The 27674-nt window shown below is 54.8% G+C and overlaps 1 protein-coding gene across 3 annotated transcripts in view; it reads left to right on the plus strand.

The window, feature by feature from the left end:
* The window catches only part of ITPK1 (inositol-tetrakisphosphate 1-kinase), a 160186-nt gene that overhangs the window by 11271 nt on the left and 121241 nt on the right, over window positions 1-27674 (plus strand). The window lies entirely within an intron of this gene.

Below are 27674 nucleotides of genomic sequence, written 5' to 3' on the forward strand. Positions count from 1 at the left end.
GTTTCCCATCCTCCCGGGACCCGGGGCGTCTTTCTGAGGAATGTCTCCTGGTTTCTCTGTGGATGGGGTTTCCCCTTTGTTCCCCAGCCCGTGTTACAGAGGCCCAGAAGGAAGATGCAGAGCTAGTAGGTGGGGCAGCTTGGATTTGAACCCGGCCTTGTTGACGCTAAAGCTTATATTCTTTAAGATTTTATTCGAAACGTCCTAACATTGACTGTGGGATCCTTGAAAAGCAAAGGAATTCAGGCCATTCTGTCAGAGATCTGTTCCCGCCTCCCTGTGGGCAGGTCTGGGCAGGGGCTCCAGGGTCCTGTCGGGAAGGAGTTCGGCTTCTTGTGGAATCAGCCCCCAAGCCCCCCCCAGCCTGCACTTTGAACCGGGCGCAGCAAGGCGTGGCCTGTGCCTAAGGAGGTTTGGTTGCTCAGAGCCTCGCTGCCTGAGCCTCTGGGCCTCAGTGCCCCTGCTGGTGAGGAATGTGCTTATTCCCTTGGGGGAGCTGCTGTGGCTGCCCTGGCATGGAGCGGGCAGTGGGGTCCGTGGCTTGAGGCCGTGGATGTCGTGGCGTCATTTCCAGGGTTACGAGAACAGCTGAGCCCTGCGCATGACAGTAGCTCCCGATTCTGGAGCTCCAGCCACAGGCCTGACCCTGTGCTTTAGGGCTCCCAGTGCACACGCGGAAACAGGCTCAGAGAGGGTCAGGGACCTTCCCCGGGTTTCATAGCTGGTCACTCCTGGGGGTGCGATTTGAACAGCACTTTCTGTGAATCTAAAGCTCCGACCCTTGACCATTAAGAGTTTCTTTCTTTGTAAACGAAGGCAGAGGATGAAAGGATGGCTTTCCTTTTGTCTGAGCTCTTTTCTAATGACCCGTCCTCGGTGCCCTTTAGTTTTTAACTTTTCTCCTTTTCGTTTTCAATTTCAATTGGATGCATGGCTTGCCTGGAGTCAGGAAATTTAGGTGCTGGCTCCGTTGGTGTCCACTCAGGCTGGGTATCAGCTGAGTCACCTTTCAGCAGCGTTGCCGTCCGTCCTGTGGATGCGGAGTTTGGGCCGCCCAGTTTGCGACGTGCTCTATCCAGACAGCGTCATTCAGATTCCCAGGAGCCTGCCATTCCCGCCTCACACGCGCCTCCCTTGAAATCCTCTGAGCCTATGTGGATGAGGCCCCATGGCCTACTCTTCTGTTTAAATTGCCATGCATGTCCCTTTTTGGGGTCACCTTGGTGCTTTTTCTACTGAAGGTAGAGGGTTTTGGAAGCACCTTGGAAAGACCCCAAAAGCCTGGAAGGCTCTTGGGAACATTCTCATTGGAGCCATTCCTTGGCTTCAGAAGTGGGGGTATGCTTGTGAAAGAGCTTTGAGATCCGGAGCAGGAACTTGCAGGCTGGGGTGCTGGGTTCTGGCTGTGTGACTTTGGGCCAAGTCACCTAACCTCTCTGAGGCTTTTGTTTCTATACCTGAAATGGGAGTTTTCTACCAACCTGCAGCGGAATAGTTCTGCAGATTGGGTGGGCTGAGGCAGCTTGAGTCCTTTGTAGCGCAGAGCCTGGCTCTTGGTGGGCAGCTGGTAACTCTGTTATTCAGAGTCAGCCATTAAGGGGTGATGGAGCTGTTGACGAGGAGCTTATGTCCAAGCAGCCCTCACATCTGGGAAGAAGATGGGCAAGCTGAGTTTCCGCTTAGGAAGCCGCTTAGGTAGGGCTGTGCTGGATTCCTTGTGATGTCCCAGGGACAGTGTGTATCTTGGTCAGTGGTGGGATGTGAAGGCTGACCCAGCCTCTTACTGGATGGGTGACCGGGGTGTGTTTTGGCCCCTCTCCGGGCCTTAATTTCCCCTTGATAAGAGTCAGCCTCGTGCGTGCGCACAGGAGGGGCTCAGCACACAAACTTGCTCCTTTCTTGTTCAGGCCAGAGGCCATCTCTGACAGAAGCAGGGGAGGGCTGCCCTTCACGCCCCCAACCTGTAGTCACGCCCTCTGTGTCGATGGGTGATGGCGAGTAAACTTCCCCTGCTGGTGAGATGCGGAGGTCCGCCACCTGAGAGGAGGAATTTCCCAAAACCTCGGAGCCAGAAGGGGTCCTTGCAGGTGAGGATTTGCAGCTCAGAGAGTCCAGCCTTGATGGTTCGTGCACACAGGGGATCGGCCCGATGTGCTGGTTCTGAGCCCTGGAGCCCACAGGTGCTTCTCCTCTGACTTCTGGGGAACCGCAGGTCGGATGTGAGGCCAGGGTCTATTCTTTTCTGTTCCATTCTGAACCATTGTTGGCAGACCCCGCCTCGTCCAGGATGAGTTCTTTTGGTTCCTGGGCCCAGGCAGTTGGGGGTAGGACTCCCAGCCCGGTGGTCTTTCCTGTCCTCCCTCCAGCCTTGCCAGGAATGCCGAGAGGGTAAGCTCTTTGGCTTTGGGTTGCTCCCCTGGGAAGGGCGGGGGGCTGGGCGGGTAGGCATATGGGACATGGACAGTTCTGGGGTGGGGGGAATGGGGACTCCCCTGGGAGTGAGACCTGAGGACTGGCCAGGTGCCTGCAAATCTGTCTTCACTGCCGGAGGACCCAGTGGGGCAGCCGGGGCAGCCGTGTCCTCCAGGCTTCTCTCTCTCAATCAACCAACAGACGTGGAGAGTTGCTGGGATGAAGTTAATGATCTGAGCAGAAGAGCGATTGTCTGACTGATTTCTGCAAGTGGCAGCAGTGTCTTGGTTTCGGTAGAAGCCTCAGTGCCAACTGGGTTCAGTAATAAAGGGGCTCCTGTAAGTGGTAACTCCATGCAGAGGTCTGGCTTCAGGTATAGGTGGATTCAGGGGCTCTCGTGGTGTCCTCGGGACCCAGTCTCTCTGGGTCCCTGGCCTCCCTCGTGTGGCTCCATTCTCAGGCCCACGTGATACAAGGTGAGTCCTCACAACTGACCTTTATTCTGAGTGCCGAGTTCCTTGTGTGTTATCTCCTTTGAGCTGCGTTACACCCCATGAGGGTGTGGGCTTTTAGTACCCCTGTTTCCTAACAGAAGGAGTGAAGGCACAGAGAGGTTAAATAACTAGCCCAGGGTCACAGCTGGTCGGTGGCAGGACCGGGATGCAGACCCGGGCTGGTGGCTTCAGGCCCTCCCTCCACCTGGGACGTAGGTCAGCCTGGGCCACATAGATGTCAGCCAGGTGCTGGGGCCGGGGGAGTGCCCCGTTCCCTACCACGTGATCTGCGTGTGGGCTGGGTGGACCCCACGCGGGAAGCTGGGGACTGCCCTGAAGACAGTGGGATTGGCCGCTGGGCAGCCAGGGGAAGTGGGGATACTCCATGGTTCTGGGCTCCGGGGCCAGGGCACTGTTCCCAGCGGGGGAGTGACGGCCACCTCCACGAGTGAGAGCCTGAGGCTGGGCCCCTGGCTTCCTCTTTCCCCTCAAACAAACCCGAGCTGGTTCATTCCCACGGCCAGTCGGACGCAGGCAGATTCTGAGGGCCCTGAGCCCAGTGGTCACGCAGGGGCATCCTGGAGGAAGGGCTTATGTAACCCTGCCTTGAGGGATGGGGTCTGGGGCCTTGGGCAGAGGCTGTTTTGACACCGAGTGTTTGGGGTGAGACAGTCTTGCGTTACGTAAACATGCCGTCGCCCTGTTGCCGTCTGGCCCTGCCCCATGCATGCCGGGAAATGTTTGGGTGCCTTTTTCCCGGGAGCCTGCGGGATTTCGCTGCTGTGAACTTTGGCCTGGGGGCTCAGTCCTCCCGCCGAGGGGAGCATTAGCGCGGGACGCGGGCCCTCCTGCCTGCTCTCCCGCACCCGAGCAGGCCTGCTGGGAGTGGTTCCTCCTGGAAGGGGAGGAAGTGACTGGTGGCCACACACCCAGGCCCTGCACACCTCAGGGCCCCAGTCCTGAGGGCCCCTGGCGAAGGGGCAGGGCTGGAGGCCGGGAGAAGGCTCAGGGTGGTAGGGCCTGGTGAGGGGTTTTGGTCCCTGATGGTTCCTTTCTGGAACCAGTGGGGGAGCAAGGACCCCTGGAGAAGCCGGTGGGTGCCCTGCTCAGTGCCCTTGCCCTGCCTGCCGGGTGCCTCTACTTGGGTGTTCCCCAATTCTCATAGGCCAGCGGTTCTTGTTAGTGGCGTGGCCTTTGGTGGCAGGTAGATAGAGGTAGTGGTGGTGGGAAAACAGTGTAAGGGAAGGCTGTCCCGGGCCCTCCCCTTTGCTGTGGCCACCGTGGACTGCAGGCCTGGACTGACATCTGTCAGCCCCCCGGTAGCTTCCTGGGGCTGTGTGATGAAGCAGCCGGGTCAGGAAGCTCACGTCTGTCTCATTCATTCTCACTGTCGAGCTGTGTGGCCTTCATCAGAGTCCCTGTTTGAGGGCCCCCAACTCGGAGGTCCCAGGGAGCGAATACTTCTGGTTTAGCTGGTCGGACTGCCGTTTGGGCCCGAGTTGTCAGCTCCTCAGGTCTGTTATGTGAGGCTGCGAGGAGGGGTCATTTCAGTTTATCAGCTGATTAAAAACAGCACTTGAAAACAGAAACCGAGCCGGAGCAGGTCAGTGACTTGTCTGCATGAAAATTCCATAGTTTCTTGTGGGCAGGTTTACATCTGACTTGTGAATAGCACTAAAAAGCTTTTGTTAAAAAAGAATAATGTACGTGATCAAAATTTAAACCACACCTAAGAGCGTGCAGTGAAAACTCGGTCTCCCTTACACTTCACCAGGCCCTGGAGGCCGCCGTGTTACCACATTCTCACCTGTCCTCTCAGACACTTGTGTGCGCACACACACACACATGCACAGCCCCCTTTTTTGTTTCTGAAACAGTGACGGCCATTATCCATGCTCTCATACAATTACCTTTTGTTTTTCGTTTCGTACAGCTTATGGGTGATTCTATACTTGTACAGATGTTGAACTGTCATTGCCTAGGAAATACTATATGAACATAGCTTTACTCTTCTGTTTTAGTACAACCTCAGGCTTGAAAAAGACCCCTTGTCAGTTTCTCTTGGGGGTTCTAGGCTTGCCCCGGGGCTCATGGTTTGCCTTCTCCCTTAGTCTGCCTGGGCGGCCGTAACAAATGTCATAGGCTGGGCACCGTAAACAGCAGACGTTTATTTGTCACAGTTCTGGAGGCTGGGAAGTCCGAGATCAAGGTGCCTGCCAGTTTGGTTCCCACTGAGGGTCCACTTCCTGGTTCATAGATGGCCACCTTCTCTCTGTGTCCACACGTGGCGGGGAGAGAGCTCTGGTCTTTTCATCTTGTAAGGGCAGTAATCCCATTGTGGGGTCTCTGCCTTCGTGACCTCATCTAACATTAAGTACCTCCCCAAAGCCCCCCCCATCCCAATACCATCACGTTGGGGGTTAGGGCTTTAACATGAATTTTGGGGGGACACAAACATTCAGTCAGTAGCATCTCACCTGACAGAGGTTGTACAGGGGTTGCCATCCATCTAAGGCTGGGGGTCCTCAGTGTGTGTGGGTCTCTACCTCCTACCCCACATACATGTGGCCCTTAGTGGAGGTGCTGCCTGGAAGGAAGCCAACAGGTGTGCTGGTCCAGGCCTGCCGCTGGCTCCTGAACCCAGCCCCAGTGCCCAGGGCATGACTGACCTGGGGCAGGTGATGGGCTTCCTTTTCCTCGTCTGTAAAGTGGGCACATTAGCACCCAGCTGGGAAGTTCGGGGGATCAGAGGAGGTGATGGCTGAATTGGTGGACGTGGTCTCTGACACGTGATGGGGGATCTGATTATAATTTACGCTCTTCCCCAAATAATTTTTTTTTCTGCCTAGAGATGAATATTTAGAGAGCTGAATATCATCTGTGATCTCAAAACTGGTCAAAGGAAGGGGTAGCTGGTGTGGCCCCTTAAACTGGGAAGGACCAATCTTGGTTGATAACCTCCTAACCCAGCACTCTTGCTGGGGCCGGTTGGTGGGGGGAGGGGGTCCTCTCTAGCTCCGCCAAGTCTGGATTTCCTCAGCTGCTTCCGTCAGAGTCTTCCTCCTTCCCAGCCCCACGTGCTTCTGGGTAGGGTCCCCCACCAGCCAGCCCCTCACTCATGCTGAGTCCCAGCTGAAGGAAATGAAAGAACGTCATCTTTTCTCTTGGCATTTTTGGTCCTCTGTAAAGACAGTGTAACACCATGAAAGCAAAATTTGAAGAGACAAATCATTCCTCTACTCCTCACCCCACCACGTCTAGTTCCTTTTTTGTATCTAAAGTTGCAGAGTTGAAAACATTGTATGGGTAGCTTTTTGATTTTTGCTTTCTGCACACAGCCTTGTAGTGTAAACTAATTCCATGTTGCTACAGTCTTTTTTAAAAAATAAAGAAATAAACTCATTTATTTATTTATTTATCTTTGGCTGCTCACGGGCTTTCTCTAGTTGCAGCAAGTGGGGGCTTACTCTTCGCTGCGGTGCGCGGGCTTCTCATTCCAGTGGCTTCTCTTGTTGTGGAGCACGGGCTCTAGGTGCATGGGCTTCAGCAGTTGTGGCACACGGGCTCAGTAGTTGTTCTCTGCTGACTCTAGAGCACAGGCTCAGTAGTTGTGGCTCGTGGGCTCTAGAGCGCAGGCTCAGTAGTTATGGCGCACGGGCTTAGTTGCTCTGCGGCATGTGGGATCTTCCAAGACCAGGGCTCAAACCCGTGTCCCCTGCATTGGCAGGTGGATTCTTAACCACTGCGCCACCAGGGAAGTCCCGCTACAGTCTTTAGAGTGATCTTTTAAAAATTTTTATGAAATTTTATTATGAACATTTCCAACATGTATAAAAGAAAGAATAATAAAATGAACTCCCTCCCCCCATACCAAGTATTAACCATTATTAACTTATGGCTCATCTTGTTTTATTTATTTCCCTCGTATTATTTTGAAGAACGTCTCAGCCATAGTTCATATGTAATTTAGTATGATCCTTAAACGCTAAGGACTTACATAATCAATATGATCATGTATTTATAGTTTAATTTTCCTTTTCTAAACCAAATATCTTAAAAGATAATAAAAGTGTCATCATTCCCTACCCTGTCCCCCGCCTGCTGGCAAAAATGCTAAGGACTTAAAACATAATCCCAATGATGTTACCCCACCTGAAAATAAAGTACAGTAGACGGTGGTCCTTTTTCATTGCTATGTGATAGCTCTGTTGGGTGTCTACGCTGTGATATATTGAGATACAATCTTATGATTGAATAGTTAGATTATTTCCAGTTTTCTTGCGGGCGTGGATAATGCTGCATTGGATATCATTGTGAATATAATTGCCTTGCTTCCCTTTCTGATTCCATTACGTGTAAGTAAGAGTTTTATCAGTTATTGTGGAATAACAAACCAGCACCAGCGTAGCGCCTTTAAACAGTAACCACTTGTGAGCTCACTGCTCTTCGGCGCGGCGGTGCGGGCTGGGCTCCCTTGTGTATCTGCGGTCAGCGGCTGGTCAGTCAGGATCTCTGCTTCTGCGGCTTGGCCTCTGCTCAGCCAGGGTGATGGGGGTGACCCGGCCATGAGTGTCTCATCGCCCAGCAGGCTGCCTGGGTGTGTGCTCTTATCCAGGGGGCAGGGGTCCAAGACAGTGGGCGTTTCCAAGGCCTCTGGAGGCCTGGTCTCCCCACCACAGTCTGTTGGCCAAACAAGGTTCAAGGCCCACCCGGATTCAGGGGGTGAGAAAAATGAACTTCACTTCTTTCTTTTCTTTTCTTTTCTTTTTTTTAGTGCAAAAATGGAATTTCCTCAGGGAAATATTGAGGCTGTCACATAAATCACCTGTTTCTGTAGAACAGTTGCTTCTTAACCTTTCTTAGAGGTTGTGGAGATCTTTGAGATTCTGATGAGAGCTATAGATCCTATTCTGAAGAAATGACATGTAATAATACACATATACCAAAACACAGAGAATGCCACAGGCTCTCTGAAGCAAAGGTTCTATGGATCCCAGGTGAAAGCTGCGTGTTTGACACAGTTGGCCTAGATTTTCAGGAAGGATGACGTGTAAGTATTCTTTAGAACAATTATCTTGTAAGATTTCTACAAGATAACCCACCAACGAGCAGTTCCACGGTCACATAAGTTTGGGGAGCAGTGCATACCTGGAGGTTTAAAACATACAATAGCATATTAGAGATCCTAAGACATCTTGCCAGAAAGAAACCTTATTGTCTTTGACGTAGCGTTTCGCGTTTGACATGTTAGCATCTTAGAGAAGACATTTTGGGAGACACGGCTCGGTCCAGTATCCACTCCGCGACTTATTAGCTTTGTGACCTTCGGCAAAGAGCTTAACCGTGTGAACCTCGGTCTTCTCGTCTGTGAAATTGGGACAGTGGTACTAATGCCACTCTGCTGGCTTGGTCGCAGCGGCAAAGTCATTGCAAAGGGTGCGGATGGCCAGGATGGAAAAGGCCTCGTCCTTTGGAGCTCCGGTCCATGGGGGGAGGTGTGTGTGGGCAACAGACATGTCAACCAGTGAGGTAAAGGGGTGATTTCAGGAGGGAACAGGAAATGAAGTGATAGCAGTGATGTGAAGCCATCTGGGGACTGTCCCCAGGGTGGTGAGCGAAGGCCTTTCTAAAGGAGAGACTCCTTCTGTGACCTGACTGGTCAGAAAGAAGCAAGCCGTGGAGAGTCTGGAGCATCTCAGGCAGGGGGAGGAGCAAGTGCAAAGGCCCTGGGGTGCCTTAGGGCCAAGGAGCTTGGTGTGTTTGTGGAGCAGCAGGGAGGAAGGCTTGGCTGGAGCCAGGCTTGTGAGGTGTGAGGGAGGGAGCAGTAGAGAGGGAGGCAGAGCCAGATTCTTCAGGGCTGCCCACGCCATGGCGTGCAGCTTGAGTTCTATTTATGTGAGAGGGGACGGCAAAGACTCCCATCCAATCACCCCACAAGATGGCCCTTGAACATGGATGACGCTTTGAAAGCTTTGGGCGGTGTTCAGAGCTCCAGGGCAAGGTGTTGAGGCTGTCTGTGCGTGTTATTCTTGAGAATGTTAAGTGTCAGCTGAAAAGCATTGGCTCCTTGTGCCCCGGGGCCGTGCTCAGCCCTCAGGTGGGCGAGGACCTGTGTGTGTGTGTGTGTGTGACTGTGTCCTGGAGCAGGCCGTCCTTCTGGCTGGGCGGTCACAGGGACACCTCTTCTGTATGCTTGGGGCAGCCTGGGCTCCCCTCCCTCCACCTGAATAACAAAGTGCCCAGAGCCGGCTTTGGAAGGAGGGACCTGGGTTTCAACCTTGCTTCTGCCACTTTCTAGCTCTGTTGTTGAACTTCTCTTGAGCCTCAGTTCCTACATCTGTAGGATAAGCAAAGCACTTTTTAACATTCACGGTTGATGTGTCAGTTGAAATAACGAATGTAAAGCCCTGTCGTTCACCGCCTGCCGCATTTATTTATTTATAAATGTTGGAAGTACCCCATCCCAGGTTCCTTGGTAAACGGGAGGCGGATGGTATTAAAGTTGTGGAGGTGGTGTTATCGGTGGTGCTGTGGGTCTGGGTTAGAGCCGGTACTAAGCTGGGAGCACCCGGGGGCTTAGCTGTGTGCGGGAGATAGAAGCCTTGAAGGGTTACGCTAGTTGTGCTCATGTTCGGAACAGCGGTAGTGGTGGGGGGCGGGGGCAGTTTTCTCCGTCTAGGAGGAGCCAGGAAGGCTTCCGCTGGGTCTTTGAGGGTCTGGAGGAGCTCACTGGACAGAGGAGTGTGGATTTAAGGAAGTCCACGTAGTGAGCCGGCATGCGGGAAGGTGTGATCTGTGAGGTCAGGGGTCCTCAGACAGGGACTCTGGACATGTCGGGTCAGGGGCAGATGGGGGCTGCAGAGAGCCACTGGAAGCCTGGGCTGATGAGCATCTAGAGAGCAGTGAGGTGGGGTACAGGGGAAGGAGCACCTCTGATGCGCATCCCCACTCTGTGAGCGGCAGGTATGGCTGTGCAGGTGAACAGGTGTGGTGAGGAGCCTGGAGCCTGGAGGTCCCCCCCCCCCGCCCCCGCCCCTGGCGCGGATTCTGGCTGCCCTGCTGGGAGGTCCGTGCAAGTCCCTGAGCTTCTCTTGGGGATGGTGACAGTCCCCCCACTTGCAGGGCCAGTGGGTGGACAAGAGGTCCACGGATGGCACTTAGCACATGGCAAGCACTTGATGATGAAATGGTGGCTTTTAAACGGGGTCCTGGAGGGCGAGCCCGTCTGACAGCCTCTTGTTGATTTAGGCGAGGGGTGGTGTGCAGGGGTGGGGGGACGTCCCTCTTAGCCTCCTCTGAGCTGTGGGCACAGATGAGTTTCCAGAGCAGACCGACAGATACAGCCCTGCTGCTTGTTTCCTTTCTTTCTCATTGGGAAGCAGCGCAGAGCAGCTACCTTCCTCTGTGTGCCTCCGTCCCCTGCCTGGCAACCCCGCCCCCTGCCCCCCTCCCCCTCTCCCCCTCCTCCACCCCCGGCCTCTGGGAGGGGCGGAGGAGGAGACCCCACAGGCCCTCAGGCCTGAACCAAGGAGGAAACGGAGGCTGGAGGCTCTTGCCGAGGCTAAGTGACCTCTACCGGACCCCTCAGGGTTAGAGCTGGGTGACCCCCAGAGCCTCCCTGCTGGGAGGGGTGGAGCGAGGCCATGGACGCTGGAGGGAGCGTCCCAGGAGCCCAGTGCCATCCAGTCCATCTGGACCTTGGCATTTGGGGCAGGCTTGAGTCAAGGTCAGGTGGCACAGGACCCCGTGAGCCATCCCTGCAGGAGTCTGGGCCTGTCCCGAAGGCTGTGGGAGCCCCAGCAGGCATGTGAGCTGGGCCACTGGCCAGCTCCCATGGAGGACAGATCAGAGGTGGGCTCTGGGTGTGGGGAGGGGGAGGCACCCATGGTTGTCCAGGCGAGAGGTGACGGGGGTCCAGAGGGTGCGGTGGCAGATGGCGGTGAACTGGGCTGGTGGCTGGGGACGCTTGAGGACCTCATGCTCAGGGTGTGGCAGGAGCCCGCTTGCCCCAGGCCCGCTGAGCAGAATCTGCTTTGTGGCGGGGTCCTCGGGAGGTGCCTGTGCACGTTACACACTCACGTCTGAGAAGCACTGTGTGGAAACCTGCTGACCCCTGGCTGTGGGGCTGGGGGAGGGGAGGGAGAGTTAGGCCAAGGCCCGACCATGTAGGGGCAGCAGGGGGAGGAAGTTGTGTAGGATTTGGGGTGTTCATTGCACTCAGGTTCCTCACTGGGGTAGTTGAAGGTCTAGAGGACTTCCTGCGAAGGACTGAGAGCAGTGGGCAGCTCTGCTCTTGGGGCTCCAGAACCGGGGGGCCTGTCCTCTGTGAATGAGGTCGGGCCTGCCCCCCAGACTTGGGTGCTTGTTCATCTGCCTACCGGGTCAAGAAGTGGGCATTGAGTCCATAGATGCACGGCTGTGGGTCGTGAAAGTAAAGAGAGTCCTGGGACTTCCCTGGTGGCGCAGTGGTTAAGAATCCACCTGCCAGTGCAGGGGACACGGGTTCGAGCCCCGGTCCGGGAAGATCCCACATGCCACGGAGCAACTAAGCCCGTGCGCCACAACTACTGAGCCTGCGCTCCAGAGCCCACGAGCCACAACTACTGAGCCTGCGTGCCACAACTACTGGAGCCTGCATACCACAACTACTGAAGCCCGCGTGCCTAGAGCCTGTGCTCCGCAACAAGAGAAGCTACCGCAGTCAGAAGCCTGTGCACCGCAACGCAGAGTAGCCCCCGCTCACTGCAACTAGAGAAAGCCCACGCACAGCAACGAAGACTCAATGCAGCCATAAATAAATAAATGAATGAATTAAAAAAAAAAGAAGTAAAGAAAGTCCTGCTTTTATGAGCGTCATTTTGGGGGCAACAGGTGGTGGCAAGTGTGAAGAGGAGAGAGCTGGGGGTGGGGAGCCCTGCCCTGTGGGGACAGGCTCGGAGGGGCAGATCAGGGGGTGTGTGGAACTCTCTGGGGTTTGTCCTTGTGCCTCTGTGGGCATCTGAATCCAGGATCTAGTCACGGCGTTGTCAGGAAGACATTTGGGAAGGCTGACCTCAGGTCGTCTTGCTCCAGAGGCTTTCAAACCAGAGGCTGGATAGTTGAAAGAGACTCTACATGCAGGGAAGTGTTATTTTTTTATTTTCAGAGGATATAAATGTATTGAAATAGACAGTATAGTCACACGATTCAAATCAAAAGGCAAGAAAGGACTTAGAGTGCAAAGGGTCTCGTCCTAGCTGTGCCCCTTCACCCCTAGCTTCCCCCTTGGAATTGTTCCTAGTTTTTTATGCTTCCAGGATATTCTAGCAAATGCAAGCAAAACACGTGTGCATACCCATATCCATATTTACATAAATACACACACACACACATATGCATATTTATTTATTTGAAAATCTTGTTGTTTTGAACCAACCCCATGTCCAGGAAGGTCCAAATCCTTGTTCACAGATTTCTGTCGCTCAGGGTTCCTCAGCCTTCGTACGATTGACGTTTCGGGCTGGATCCTTCTGCTTGTTAGGGGCTGTCCTGTGGATTGTGGACGTAGCAGCATCCCTGGCCTCCAGCCACTGGGTGCCACCCCTTCGCCCCATTGTGACAACCAAAAATGTCTCCAGGCATTGCCATATGTCCCTTGAGACAAAATTGCTTCCAGTGAGAACCACTGCTAGGCTGGCTTTGTTGCCAGCCAGCCACCAGGTGTGGGTCTGGCCTGCTCTGGTGGCCGCTCTGGTGGCGCACTGTCCTCGCACATCCGTCGAGGCCCGCATGGCAGCGTGCTTGTGGGCACTCCGTGTGGCTGGCTCTCTGGCCTGGGGGTCATGGCTCTCCTGTGCCCTCGTTGGAGACCCTGAACCTATCCCTTTATACTTCTCCAAACCTCGATTTTCTCATCTTTGAAATGGGACTCTTATAGCCTTTCCCTTCCTTGGGTGCTGGTGCGGACTGGGGATGCCAGTGTGGCGCGCGCCACCTCCTGAGTTCCAGGCTTATCCTGGGTGTGACCTCCCTGTGACCTCAAGTCCCTCTCAGTTCTGGGCCTTGGTTCTTGTGTATTAAATGGGGGCACCCTAGGAGGCAGAGGGCCCAGAGCTGAAAGGCATCCCCTGGGGAGAGAGCGGAATAGTGGAAGTCAGCCGCCCAGCCAGAGCCCGTGGTGTTTTAAAACCCAGAGTCCCGAAGAGGGTTGTGTGCCAAGGTTGGGGAGAGCCGGGCTGCGGGCTGAGGTCAGAGTGCACGCTGGCCTGGCAGCTCTGCCAGGAGGGGCACACTGAGGAGTTTGGACTCAGGCCGAACTGGGTTTGCATCCCTGCTCCTCAGCCACTAGCCGAAGAGCTCGTGTAGCCTTTCTGAGGGTCAGGTTCCACGTCTGCAGAGCCGGCAGTGCTGTCCTGAGGCTTCAGTGGGAGAGGGAGGCTTGTTGACTGGCTGCCCGGGCGTCATTCAGTCCTCAGCACGCTGTGAATTACACTCCATTGTCACGCCCAGTTTACAGATGGGAAAACTGAGGCACAGAGTAGAGCACCTGGGTATAGGAGGCGTACAGAGACTGAAGCTGTCCTTGTTATTATTAACTGGCTGCTCTTGGGATTTGAGTCTGAACATCAAAGACCCTAAAGATAGAGAAAAAAAGAAGAAAGACATGCCTCTTGCCTTCTCGGGGAGGGCCCTGAGCCAGATGTGGAGGGGAGCCGGGCTGGTTCTGGGCTGGGTTTCCTGGGCTGGTGCTTCCCCTGGGCAGCTGGGAGTGCTTCTCGGGGAGCACTGGTGCCCCTGTTGGCTTCGTTATTTTTTGCCTTCAGGGGCCTGAATGATCTGTGCTGGTGGTAAAACATTCCTTGGGCTGACATTGTAACCCCACTGCAAGGGACGCTGGAAATTATATTCGCATTTGGGAAGCTAATTTTAAATAACGTTTTTCTTTCATAATTATATGCAATCAGCCAGCCAGTGTTATTGGGGGTTCTCTTTTTCCCTCAGCCAAGAGACCATCTGCTTTTCTCTTCCTGCCCCTCCTCCCAGCATGCAGTAGGCCACCTCCCTGGAAGAGGGACCACCAGCCCTTGGCTGTCTAGAGGCCCAAATGAAACCTTTCTTTGGTGACTGATGGGACAGTGGGAGAGAAGTGGAGGGTGGTGCAGGCTCTGGCTTGGGTGACTGGATGGGTGGGAGTGTTTGCTTTCAAGATTGAGGCCCAGGTTGGTGGAGAAGGTGATAGAATATGATGTGTTGGTTTGGATGTTGTAGGATTCTGTGGATGCAAGTGACAGAAAACCCAATTCAGATGAGCTTAAGCAGAAAGAAAATTTTTTGGCTCAGGGAAGCAAATGGTACAGCAAATGGTACAGCCAAAAAAAACAGCCCCTCAGAGCCCCAGACACACCTCCTGCCCCTCTCGATCCTCACCATGGATCAGCCTCCATGATCTTTTCTGAGTTCTTCAGCTGCTGTAAACTCCTTCTACCTCAGGACGTTTGCACATGCTGTTCCTGCTGCTTTGCAGGCTCTTCCCCCCACCACACATCTGGCTGCTCCTCAGCCTTTTGATCTCAGCACAGTCCCCTCTTCTCTGTCAGTCCCTCGAGTGTTCCTTTCAGAGCATGTCACAGCTTGTTGTACTTACTTCAGTTGTTTGGTTGTTCACCCTCCCCTCTATGCTGTAAGCTCCTTGAGGACTGTGTGTGTCCACCATGCTGGGCATGTGGTAGGTGCTGAAGAAATAGGCATGAAATAAATGAATGAGTAAAAGAACGCCTTGGATGGAAAGCAAGCCATCAGGAAGAATCTGGTTTAAGAAAACCTTGGCCAAAAAAAAAAAAAAAAAGAAAAGAAAAAAGACAGCCTCCTCTCCCCACCTCCTGCAAACTGGACGCTTGAGTTCTGTATCTTGAGTTCTTATCCTGGCAGTTAAGGTCATTCCTGGAGAATTGTCCAGCAGGTTAACGTCCTGCCTCGGGGAAGCGGGCCCCCCACTCCCCAACGAGGACTGGAACAGAGTGGGCTGTGTGCATTGTCCTTACGTGAGGGGGCACCCAGGTCAGGAGAAGGCACTCTTTACTGGCCCTTCCAGCTGGGATTTATCTCCTTGGGCTCCTCGGCCACCTTCTTCTTGGGCTGCCCTCTGTGTGAGGAAGAGGCTTCCAGTGCTGTGGATGGTGGGCAGGGGTGGGGATGTTCCAGTGTGGGCAGGTGGGGGAGGGCACGGAGTCAGGTGTGCTGGGAGCAGACGGGGTGCATGAGGAGGTGGGCACCTGCTGCAGAGGTCTTGAATGCTGGGGGTGTGGCGTGGGCAGCTGAAGGCGTGGGGGGCAGGGAGGGGATGAGTCACGTCTTAGATGTAGAGGGTCGCAGGCTGGACCTCTGGGGGGTGGGCGGGGTCGGCAGGATGGTGGCCCTCGGGACGGAGGCCTGTGTCTCTTGGGGCGGGGAGGCTGCCCTTTGCTGGCACTGAAGCGTTCTCCTCTGGCTGGACCCGGGGCTTCCTCGTTTTGGTGCTTCTCACTTCTGCCCAGGGCCCCGGCTCTTGGCTTCGGGTTGGCGGCTGCTGTGACACCCTGCGTGGGGCTCTCGGAGGGATGTCTCGGGCTGTTTGGGGCCTGTTGCCATGGCTCCCAGCTGCAGAGCCTGGCAGGGTGTGAGGCCGGGCAGGAAGAAGGTGGGGCACGTGCCTGCCTGCAGGGAGGAGGCTCTGGGCTTCAGCTTTTGGTGGTGGGGCCCTCTGAGGCCCCGGACTCATTCTGTCCTCCTCGGGGGGCCCAGAGGGCCAATTGCTCCTTCTCCTTGGGGGTCAGAAACGTTTAGAGATGGGGAAGGCCTCCTAAGACGTTAGCCCCATCCCCTGCCCCATGTACCTGTCTCCCCTCTGTGACACGGGCAGCCAGCCTTGGCTTGAGTCCATCGCACCACAGGGCCGTCGCCACCTGCCTGGACAGCCTTCCTTGGGGAGCCGGCAGCCTCTCCTACAGCTGAGCCAAAATCTGCCTCCTTGTCCCTCTGCTTTGTAGGAGGGGTTCCTCCTGCTTGGAAAGTGAGGATTTCAGGTGACACAGTGGCCAGAAGGAGCTGTCCGCCCCTTGGAGGGGGGAAAACAGGCATGCCGGCTCCCCTTGCTTCTGGGCCTTGGGTGACCCAGGCGTGTCCTGTCCCCACTGCACAGTGGTCTCGGGATGCCTGTGGCCAGTCACAGCTCCTCAGGCCTCCCAGGGGCCATGCCACCCCTCCTCCAGGCTCCTGGGGGTCAGGGGTCTGAGGAAGGATTTCAGCCCAGACTTGGGGCAGTGGCTGGGCTGGGTGGGGGAGCAGAGGCAGGTCTGTCCAGAGCAGTTCCTCCTCCGGAAATCCCAGAAGCTTCACCCCTAGCAGACCTGGCTGGACCCGCACCCTCATAGATCGCTGGGCAAGGACGGTCTTTGCTGACAGACCAGACCTTAGACTGTGGTTCCGCTGTGGCTTGTTTGCTGTGAGTCTTTGGGTGAGTTCCTTTTCTTTTCTTTCTTTCTTTTTCTTTTTGCAATACATATGTATTTTTTCCATCTTTATTGAGGTATAGTTGACAAAATTGTAATATATTTAGAGTATACAGTGTGATGATTCGATATTCCACACTGTGGAAGGATTAATTGAGTTAATTAACACATCTATCCCCTCACATATTTACTCCCCTTCCTTTTCTTGGTGAAAACAGTGAAGTTCTACTCTCAGCAAATTTCAGTTATATAATGCAGTATTGTCAACTATAGTCACTGTATTATTCATTAGATCCGCAGACCATATTCTTCTGATAACTGAAAGTTTGTCTGTTTACCAACCTCTCCCCATTTCCTCCTGACCCCAGCCGCACCCCCAGCCCCTGGAAACCACCATTCTGTTCTCTGTTTCTTTGAGTTTGATTTTTTTTTTTTGTTTAAGATTCTACTTAGGAGTGATGCCATGCAGTATTTGTCCTTCTCTCTCTGGCTGTTTTCACTTAGCATAATGTTTGGGTGAGTTTCTTAACCTCTCTAAATGTCCTCACTTGAAGAAATAGGACAGTCACACCCCCTAATGCAGCCTTTGAAATGAATGCTAAGTGGTCATTGTTGCCCATCTCATAGCCCCTCCTGGCCCCTGCCTCCTACCCCTGCCTCTTCCTCGATCCCCTTTTTCCTTGAGTGGGGAGTGAGGGACTCAGGAATTACAGGTGTTGCCAATCATTTGTTTGGGTTGTATCCAGGCCTTTGGAACCTTCCCTGAAATTTGAGGGTCTCAGAGGCACCAGGTGAAGCCACTGCCTGTTTCTAGAGTTTGCCGCTCAGTGCATCTGAAGTGGGCAGGGGCCAGGGCCTGATACCCCGGGCCTGTAAAAGGGGGCTCTGCAGGCCCTCTCTGGCCCCGGTGTGCCTAGGTGCTGGGCTCAGGCCCCAAACGCCTGAGTTTGGAGAGTGTCTCTTGCATCCACTAGGCAGCTTGGAGCTGTGGCCTTCGCTGGAGCCAGGTGGCCTTGGAGCGGAGGGTGGGGAGGCCTAAGTGGTCTGGGCATTTCTCATAGACCTTGAGGTGGACCCAAGGGTCAGGAATATCACCGCTTCCCCCAATTTACAACCAAGCCTTCCAGGCCTGGGGCCTTAGGTCTTCACCACCCAGGCCCTGGGTGCCTCTTCCCATCAGGGACCCATGTCAGTGTTTGGTTATATCCATTGCCCCTTTGGAGTCCTGCGGGCACTGCGCGGGCTGAGCCCCAGCCTCCTCCTTGGTGACTGTCGAGACCCCCAACGAACCTCTGGGCAAATCTTAATCTGCCACCAGCCCACATGTGGGCACTTTGAGAGAGTGTCTGAGATTCCGGAGTGGCAGAGCTGCGAGAGCCTTGTTGTTGGGCTAGACAGAATAATGTCCCCCTCCGCCCAGTTGTCCTCAGAACCTGCGAATATGGTCCCTTACGTAGCAAAGGGACTTTGCAGATGTGATTAAGGTCAAGGATCTTGAGATGGGAGACTATCCTGGATTATCTGGGAGGGCCCAGTGTCATCACAGGGGTCCTTATAAGAGGAAGGTCGGAGGGAGATGTGACAGTGGAAGCAGAGGTCAGAATGATGTGGCCACAAGCCAAGGAATGCAGGCAGCTTCTAGAACTGGAAACGGCAAAGGCATGATTTCTCCCCAGAGCCTCCAGGAGGAGCACGGCCCTGCTGACGCATTTTAGACTCCTGACCTCCAGAGCTGCAAGAGAATACATTTGTGTTATTTTCAGCCCTACTTTGTAGTAATTTGTTAAAACAGCAATAGGAAATGAATATACTGTTCTGATGCACCGCCTTTTTCAGAACCTGTCAGGAGGGACTAGGTCAAGGTCAGAGCCAGGCCCTGACTCCCTGCCCTTAGTCACAGACCAATGGGTAAGGTTGTTACTTGACTCCCTGGGCCTGTCTTCCCAACCCCCTATCCTGAAAGTAGTTGGGGGTTGGGGAAGTATTTGAATAAGGTGCTTGTGGTTTAAGTTTTCAGAGATTGGGGATGGGGCTAACCTCACCTTTGCTTTGATGTGACAGCAGCCTTGGTGCTAATGGCAGAGGGGCCCAGGGAACCCCAGTGCCCAGAGGCCCTGGCATTGCCCCAGCTGTAGCGGCAGCCTTCTCCTGGTACGCCTTGGCAGCCCCCCTCCTGGCCACCCCTGGGGCTCAGCTCAAGCAGCAGTCTTCAGAAACCTTCCCGTGCTCACCGCCATCGCCGAGGGGCTTGCTGTGTTCAAGGGCCCCGTGGCCAGCAAATGTCTGATGAGAGTCAGACGGGGAGCTCTGTGCTCCTGTGTTTGGAGTTCAAGCACAGCGCAGGGCAGAGATTCCCACCCCCGCCCCAACCATGGTGGCTCAAAGAACCCTTCTCTTGGTCTTGGATTCCAGCCCTGGGGCTGGAGGGAGCTTTCAATTGTAAGGGAGTGCTAGCAGCAGGATCTGGGTGGATGGAGATATTTAATCTGCTCTGGAATGCAGCCTGTGAAAGAGTGTCAGCGTCCCAGAAGCAGTCCTGGGACACACACTTGTGCAGTTATTTTGAGAGCGTGTGGCACCTTGAGGATAGGTGCTAAAAACAATTCAGAACTTCTTGGGCAGGCTTCTCCCTCCCCCCGTGGGTCCAAAGGGCAGAAATATCAGCACAGGGGTTCCTGTCTCCCTTCCTGCTGGAGCTTACCTTGTTCACTGGGCTGATGTTAAAGAGACTTTGCATTCCTGGGAATAAGAAACTGCTCTGAAGAGAACCGACTGAGTCATTAGCCCTGAGGCAGGTCGACTGACTGCTGGGGCTGGGGGTGGGGGAAAGCGCTGGAACCAACGCCTCCTGATGCCCCTGTGGGTCTCCCGCTCCTAGGGCCCATCCTTAATAATGAGAAGGAAAAATTTTAGCACCTGCAAGGGGGTAGTGAAAGACCTAAAAAGAATTTCAAGTAGAGAATTTTTATATTGAAAAGTGGAGGCGTTAAGGGAATTTCAACATTTATTTTCAGATGAAAATAAGTCAGGGCGATTTCTAATCTGAAACGTGACACTTTGGATGCAGCAGAACACATTCTTGGGTAATCTCCACCCATGCCTCAGTTTCCCCACCCTGAAAGTTGAGGGGGTGGGGTTTTAAAGTGCCTCAGCCCCTGTGCATGCGCCTCCACAGCAAAGGCCTGTTGGCCCCGGTGGTTCTGTTTTCTTCCTGGAGATGCCGGGAAGGTGAGTCACTAGCTCTGCCTCTTGCCCACATCCTGGGTTCATGAGGAAAAGCCACTTCCAGGCATCCCCTGGGCTCGTTCTAGGTCGGAAGGGACACGCTGACTCATGCCACTGCCGGGACCCTCTGGCCCACCTCCTGCAGGTGGGGCACCTAGTATGGGGGAAGGTCTTCAGTTACCGGAGGTGGTGACTGTGCAATCAGGGGAAGGGTTTTACATTCCCCCTGACCTCCCACCCGTGCCACCCCCCCCCCAAGAAAAAAAGACATATGCTAGCTTCCAGTTTATCTGGTTCTTTCTTGGAGCTGTCCAAACAATTCAAATGTTTGCACTGGCTTTAAAATTCTCTTTGTATGTTGCCTTTGTATTGGGCCATTTCGATTTCTGGCACTGCCAAGAGAAGACAAATCCAAATTATGAAACCATCGACAAGTGAACCGGGCTGCCGAGGACGCAGACGGGCAGGGACACTCAGGGATGGACTGGAGGCTGTCAGCCTCTTTCATTCAGGAAGTGCTTGCAGAGTACCTGCCAGGTGGGGGGTGTCGGTGGTGGGCACGGGGCACTGGAATAAAGGACAAACTCTCAGACCTCGGGGGCTCACGGCCCAAAACTGAGCACAGAGCAGTCTTTTGAGTGTCCATGGCTGTGTGGCTAAAGAGCCATTACTTCTGCCCAGGGAAGGGGCTGGGAGCAGCCTCTCGGCAGGTATGATGTCTGAGCTTCCCCTGATGGACGAGCAGGACTTTGCCAGAGGAGGAGGGGCGTTCCAGCAGAGGGGACAGCTTGCGCAGAGGCACAGACTTGGGTCAGGCCTGAGTGTTTTTGTAGCATAGGGTCTCTCTTGAGGGGGTTTGATAAAGGGAGGGACTTGTGCCACTCCCCCCACCCCCGATGCCTTGTGTGCTGCGCCTCCAGATGCCTTGTGCTAGGAATTTGGGGTGTAGACAGAGGGCACAAGCCCCGATTCCTCAAGGAGCGTTCATCAGTCAGGTTAGGCCCGGTTAGGCTACAGTAACAGGCATCCCTGAGAGGTTTGCAACAACACGTTTTTCTATAGCTCATTCAGAGTCCCCTCTGGGCCTGCGTTACTCTCCAGGGCTGGTCCTCTGCATCTCGGCGTTTCTCATTCTCGGTGCTGTGTTGCAGATCATTCTCTGTTTAAGGGCTGTTCTGTGCGTTGTAGGGCCTCCACCCTCTGGATGTCAGGAGCACTTCCCTGAGGTCTGACCATCAAAAATGTCTTCGGATGTTGCTAAATGTCCCCTTGGGGCAAAATTGCCCTGGTTGAGAGCCACTGCTAAGCTGAAGGTCCTCTTTAAATAGAGTTTTTTCTGGTTCCCAGCCTGGCTTCATAGCCACCCAGCCAGGTTTCTTTCCAGGAGTGGGTGTGGGATGGCTTTGGGGGCCGTCTGTGCCCCCCACCCCGTGTCCCCACAGCTGCTGACGACCAGGAGGACTGGCTGGAGAGCCGACCACTGGCCATCGACTGCTTCTCCTCAGGAATGACATGGGGCACTTCTGTGCACATTTCCTTGGCCAAAGCAAGCCACATGGCTATGCCTAGCCTGCTGAGTGAGTGAGCGCGCGCGCGCGCGCGCGTCCAGGGGAGCGCCCAGGAGGAGGAGAACTGTCATATTGGTGGTCACCATTAATGTCCACTTTACTAGCTCTTAGCCTAGCAGGGGTCAGCGGCACGGAGCCAGGCGTCCTTCACATCCATGCTCTGTGCTGGGGTGTGGGGTCCCTGAGGAGGACGGAGCCAAGGAGGACTCCTAAGGGGCTGTCCTGGAGCGTGGGTTAGGTGGTGGTGCCGGTGTGGCATTTGGGGTGGTGGGGACAGCGTGTCCCTCTGCGCACTCGGGTGAAAGAGAAGGCCCAGCCGCCTATTCGGGGAACCCTGAGTCCTCGGGAGACATTTCGAGGCCCTGCCTTCTGCAGGCTGGGGAGAGGCGGGGGCAGGGGCTTTGCCTGCAGGCCTCGCAGTGCGAAAGGGCCTGTTATTCGGGGCTCCTGAAATCTGGTGATTACCAAGCTGTGCTGCAAACGGCTGGGATGTGAATGTGCCTGGCTTTCCACTTATATAATTACACACTTCCCGTCTCTAAGTGGTTTTTAGCTCTGGTGCAGGTGCAGCTTCTTTCTCCCTGCCTGTTGGCGTGGGGGAAACCTGTGTTTCCGGGTTGATCCCCTCTGCTGTGAAATTGCTCCGAGGCAGCCTGGCCAGCCTCCCTCCCCAGCGGGATTATCCTTCCTCTGCTGTGCACTGTGGCCAGCCCTCTGCTGTGCCTGGGTGGGAGGCAGGTGGCTGTGGCTTTGCATATCGTGAGAAAGCAATTCTTTTTTTAAATTTATTTAATTAATTTATTTTTGGCTGCGTTTCGTCTTCGTTGCTGTGCGCGGGGGCTTTCCCTAGTTGCGGAGAGCGGAGGCTACTCCTCATTGCCTTGCGTGGGCTTCTCATTGTGGTGGCTTCTCTTGTTGCTGAGCACGGGCTCTAGGCACGCGGGCTTTAGTAGTTGTGGCACGCAGGCTCTAGAGCGCAGGCTCAGTAGTTGTGATGCACAGGCTTAGTTGCTCCGTGGCATGTGGGATCTTCCCGGACCAGGGCTCGAACCCGTGTCCCCTGCATTGGCAGGTGGATTCTTAACCACTGCACTACCAGGGAAGTCCCTAAAGTTTTTCTTTTTGGTTTTTTTTTTGATGTGGACCATTTTTAAAGTCTTTTATTGAATTTGTTACAATATTGCTTCTGGGTTTTTTTATGTTTTGGTTTTCTGACTGCGAGGCATGTGGGATCTTAGCTCCCCCGACCAGGGATCGAACCCCTACCCCCTGCATTGGAAGGCGAACTCTTAACCACTGGACCGCTAGGGAAGTCCCAAGAAAGCGATTCTTGATGAACCCAAGGGCCCCCTTTCTGGCAGACTTCACTCTTCTTTGGTCGCTGCTCTGCTCTCTCAGAGCACCTGGAATTCTCCCAGCTGTCACGGGACTTTTCTTTCCGTGTTGGTCAGAGGGTACCGCTGTCTCGGCCTAATCCCCTCTTCCCTGCTGACTCACCATTGCATATGCTTCACTTGCCCGCAGCCCTCGGTTCTCATACTTGCCCTGGAAGGTCTGGAAGGGTCAGACCCATTTAACAGATGTGAAAGCTGAGACCCGGGGCTGCTCAGCAACACGTCCTGTTCTTGCTGCTGGTTTTCGCGGGCCCCGCTGTGCTGTGAGGCAGGCCTGCTGGTGTCCCAAGGTGTACCTTGTTACCCTTCCTGGTGCGACACCCCGCAGCTGAGTCTCAGGCCTTATGGTAGCCTCTGAGTGGTTTGGGCTGGTGCCTCTGGATGGTCCTGCCTCCCTGGCTTCTGGGACCTTGCTCTTTTCTAGTCCTCTTGCTTTTGGTCCTCTTCACTGGACTCCTGTCCTGTATTGTCCCCCCCCCCCACACCGTGTCATTTGGGGTGATTTTTGTCTTCAGGAAGTGCGTGCTGCTCTTACTTACTAAGCTCTGCTGTATTAGGCAAGACAGTGGCCAGTGACAGAAACTCAAAATCCACAATTGAAAGTCTAGAGAGGGCAGGCTCTAGGCCGGCTGGATTGGGGCCTTGGCCTCTGGCAAGGGAGAGCTGGGCTTTTTTCCTGGTGTAGCCTCCTTCTTGAGAGTCTGCCCATGGTGTCCTCAGACGTTTCCGGGACGTGCCCTTCGTGCTGCTGACACTGCCCCAGGAGCCGTCCTGGAAAGGCCCCGGTCTGGTCTGGCTGGGGTCCCGCGCTCATCCTGCAGCTAAGTGAGGTGCCAGGCCACGTGCCCACCCCTGGAGGGGCTGCAGCGCCTCGGTTTTCTGTTTGCCCATCAGAATCACATGGATAGAGGAGGGGCAGTTCTGAAAGGGCAGGAAGGCAGGGCAGAACAGAAGTAACAGGCCCCCAGCCCCAGCGTGGGCCCAGCAGTCCTGTGCTGGGGGTGGGGTCCAGGATTCTCCTCGCTTGACAGGTGAGGAAAGTGAGGCACGAGGTACAGTTGGGTCTGGTTCCGCGTTCTCCTCTTGGGGACGCCCCCCACCTCTTCCACGTCTGCCTGCCTCCCAGACAGGCCTGAACTGTTTGCTCAGCTCAGTGGGGGCTTCTGACCACCTCCTGGCACCACTGCGGTCAAAAAATGGAGAAGTTACCGTCTTCCTGCTATGCTCCGTCCCTGGTGCTGGCGTGCGTTCTCAGCCTGCTGCACCCAGACTGTGAGCATCACAGCTAGCTCTGGTTCTTTCGTGACCTCTACTCCTGTCCCCAAGACCTGGAGGGGCTGCCCCTGAACGAACAGGACCCCGCCCCTTCCCGGGCATATCTGGTCCTACTGCTCCTCAAGCGGCAGGAGTTGCTCCTTGGGGACGAGCAGCTGTTCCACACCTGGCAGCTCCAGAGGACACCTGGGAGCTGGATGAGCCCCGAGTTCCTCTCAGACCCTGCCCTTCACCTCCTGAATCAGAGCCTTTGGGACCGGACCTTGAATTTAGTATTTTTGACAAGTTCCAGGGGTGATTCTTAGTCATCTATCCTGGCATTTGGAACCCACTGGCCTGTGGGGTGACATTCTGGGCCCCTGGGCTGTGCCCAGCCTGCATCTTGTATCCACTTCTCATCGCCCCTGCCTGCCCTCTCAGTGGGGCTTATGCTTCCACACTCCCAGATGACTTTTGGGAAGGGGGAGCACTCCTCGTGTTATTCCTCTTTAACTTCTTCTCCCCAGTGTCTGTCTGTAGTTGCCCTTCAGTTTTTGTTCGAATGGCAAATGCCGCCTCCTCCTTGAAGCCTTCTCTGATTGCTGTGTCTTCTACCCTGAAAAGGTACTCCGTTTTGTAAGTATTTTAAACTCCCCAAGGGTATGCTCTCCTTGGTCGTCTGGAGAGGGAGGTCCCTTTTGCAAAACGGATCCTCCCGTGTGGGACACCCAGCTTTTGGAAAAGCAGGTTTATATTATGGGTTGTGAGGTACACCTCTGTCCAAAACTTACTAATCCAACATTTATCAAGGAAATGACAATTTAGAGCCTGCATTTTCTTGAGATGCAGGTTTTAACTTTTAATTATTTAACTTTTATTGTTACTTCTATTGTTACTTTTTCTATAATTTTAGAGGTAGTATCTATGCTCATTGTCGAAAACTTAGAAACTACCAGAAAATGAAAAGAACCACACATCAGTTCACTGCTGCAGCCACAGTTAACACTGCAGTGTGTTCGCTCCCGATCTGTTTCCCCGGTGCCCAAGTATTTAAATGGGCTTAGCATCCAAACTGGGTGCTCTGATGCGTGACAGTCCCGTGGCCCTGGAAGGGGTGTCATGGCGGCTCCTCTTTGAGCAGCACAGGGGAGCTTTTCTAGATAAATCCTGAGCTCCTCTTCTTCACTGCATCAACTGGTCGATTGACCTATGCCTTCACCAGGCATCTACTCTATGCCAGACCCTGGGAATGCTGACAACTGTTATTTTGTAAAAAAATATAAATTTCCCTAGTTTTGGGACATGCGTTAGAGGCACCTGGCACAAAATTCAAGAAGTGCACGAGGGTGCACAGTGAAAAGGAAGTGTCCTCACATCACCTCCCAGCCACCTTTGCCCTCGCCCTTGCCTAGAGGCCAGGCCACAACTATTTTCTGGTAGTACTTTCAGATTCGTTCTGCATATATGCAAGCACGCCTTTTTTGTCCTGGGTGTTGTGCTTAACCCAAATAACTGTCTACGGCCCACAGGGTTTGCACGTTGCTTTCCCGTAGCAGTGTCTTGGAGATGACAAATGCATTATGGGGCCTGGAGCACTTCCTTGTTCTTTTAACTGCTGCATAGTATTCCTTTGACTGCATGTAGTTTGTTAGTGGCCCCTTTTGGGGGGTTTAGGCGCTGCCAGGCTTTTGCTGTCTTGGGCAGTGGGGCAGTTAACGTCCGCAGCCTGAAACGCTTTGCCCGTTCAAGTGTGTCTGTGGGGTGAGGTCAGGGAGCTGGGGTTTTCAGGAGGAGCAGTTTACTCAGTTGACGACAGGTTTGGTTTCTCTTCCCTTCTCCCCCTCCCGTCTCCCTCCCTCCTTCGCCCCCTCCTCCCGCTTCTCCTTTGGTGTCATGATTCAATTTCTGAACTTTCTGGTTAGGGCCGGGTTTCAGGAGCCCGCTGCTCGGGAAATGAGCATTCTTGGTACCTTTGTTCTGCAGAGGTTTCAGGTGCAGAAGGGAGCCCCGGCAGGTTATACCTTATTTTCCTGAGTGGGCGGTGATGGGGTGCGTGGCATCCCACCGCCCTAGGGAACGTGGTTTTCTGCTTGTGTCCCTAGGCTCCCCATCACACCGAGGCCGTGGGGCATGGAGACCAGGATTGCCCTCTTGGCACCTCCTGAGCCAGCTGCGCCATGACTGCGTGGTGTGGGGAGCCCAGCTGCAGAGCCAGCACCCGCTCTCCTGAGGCAGCCGGGCCTCAGCTTGCCGGTCAGAGTAATGGGCAATCACCGCGGAAGGTGCCGTGAGCACTCAGTGGGCCTTAGCTCCTCTCACCACGAGGGTGTCTGGTGTACGTGTGGCCGGATGTGTGTGGAGAGGGGACCCGAGCCCCGTCTTTTCTGCCAGAGGTGCAGTTTATCCTGTTCTTGATGCTCTGAGCTGCAGAGAAACTGCACTGGCTCCTGGGAGCTCAGCCCCACTTCAGGTTGTCAGTCTGTCCTCGAGACCACTTTTTTTGTTTCTTTTATTTTACGTGTTCTATCTGTTTTCAGAGTTAGAGTCCTGTTTGTATTTTAGGACAGGGGTAAGGAGGGTGGGAACTGTCTGGGCTGATGTCTGATGTGGATGGATCGGAAGTGACTGCAGCTGCCTTCCTGAGGACATGAGAGCCACACGCCGGGATAACCTGGATGCCGAGAGAATTAACTTGGAGGGAGAAGCCAGGCCGGGCCCGGCGCCTGGCTGAAGCCCTCTCCACCTGGCGTGGTCACGTACACACGGGCCTGTCTCCTGCAGGCCGTCTGTCTGTCCCCGAGACTCGTTCCCTGAGGCTCCCCCCTCAGCTGTTGAAGATCCCTATCCAGGGCTGCGGGTGGGGGCTGGCAGGGTGAGGAGGCGCGCTGTGCCTAACCTAGCCAGTCACGGCCACAGGCCACGTGACCATGGCGGGTTACCGTCACCGATGCTCCCTTGGCGCCAGGATGGTCTGGGGATGAGGCAGGGGCTCTGGGGTGTCCACAGGGCTCAGAAATGAATGGCGTGGGTTGTGAGCCGACGCCTGGGTGTGACATGGGTTCTAAGTGACGCCGTCTGTCCCCCTGCCGTGGGCTCTGGTGGCCCAGGGCGGTGCTGTCGTGTCCAGCCCGTCCCCTCATGCAATCGTGGTAGCAGATGCATATCGGCTGCCTTTCCTTCCAGAACTGCAGAGAAAGCTGAGTGACGGCGAGGGCCCTGAAAACATCAACTACTGTGATTTTCAGATGGGGTTCCTCGGGGCCCGGGGTCCTGGGAGGTGTCTGCAGAGAAAGCTGAGTGACGGCGAGGGCCCCGAAAGCATCAGCTACTGTGGTTTTCAGATGGGGCTCCTCGGGGCCCAGGGTCCTGGGAGGTGTTGGGTGTGGAGGGGCGGGCAGCCGGGCACGTCCTGCAGTGTGACCTGGTCACCTGCTGTGCCTTGCTGTCTTACGTGGTGGCCTCCTTGTGAGTTTCCACTCTGTGCTCCGGTGCTCGGAAGGTGCTGGGAAATGCCTGTTGGGAGGGTTGGCGGGTGTCACCCCTGCTGTGCCGTGTGAGGTGCCACGCCTGTTCACCGTGGCCTGGAGGTTCCTCTGGGGCTTTGTGTCGTCTCCTCCCTTAGGCTGTGAGGCTCTCGGGGGCCCAAACCGTGGCTGTTGCATCTGTATTGTCCCCCAAGGGCCAGGCCAGGCACAGGAACCGAGCTGCGGCTCCTGTGTCTATGTTCAGGGACGTCTGGATGCCAGGCGGGCGCACAGCGAACTTGCCTCAGACCCTGCTCCAAGGAGGGAGTGAGGGCGAGAGAGCCCCAGGCCTTGACCTCGCCTGATCACAGCCTCCTCTGAGTGTCTGTGGGGGCTC

This window comes from Delphinus delphis, chromosome 2, assembly GCF_949987515.2.
Source record: "Delphinus delphis chromosome 2, mDelDel1.2, whole genome shotgun sequence".
Classification (NCBI taxonomy): domain Eukaryota; kingdom Metazoa; phylum Chordata; class Mammalia; order Artiodactyla; family Delphinidae; genus Delphinus; species Delphinus delphis.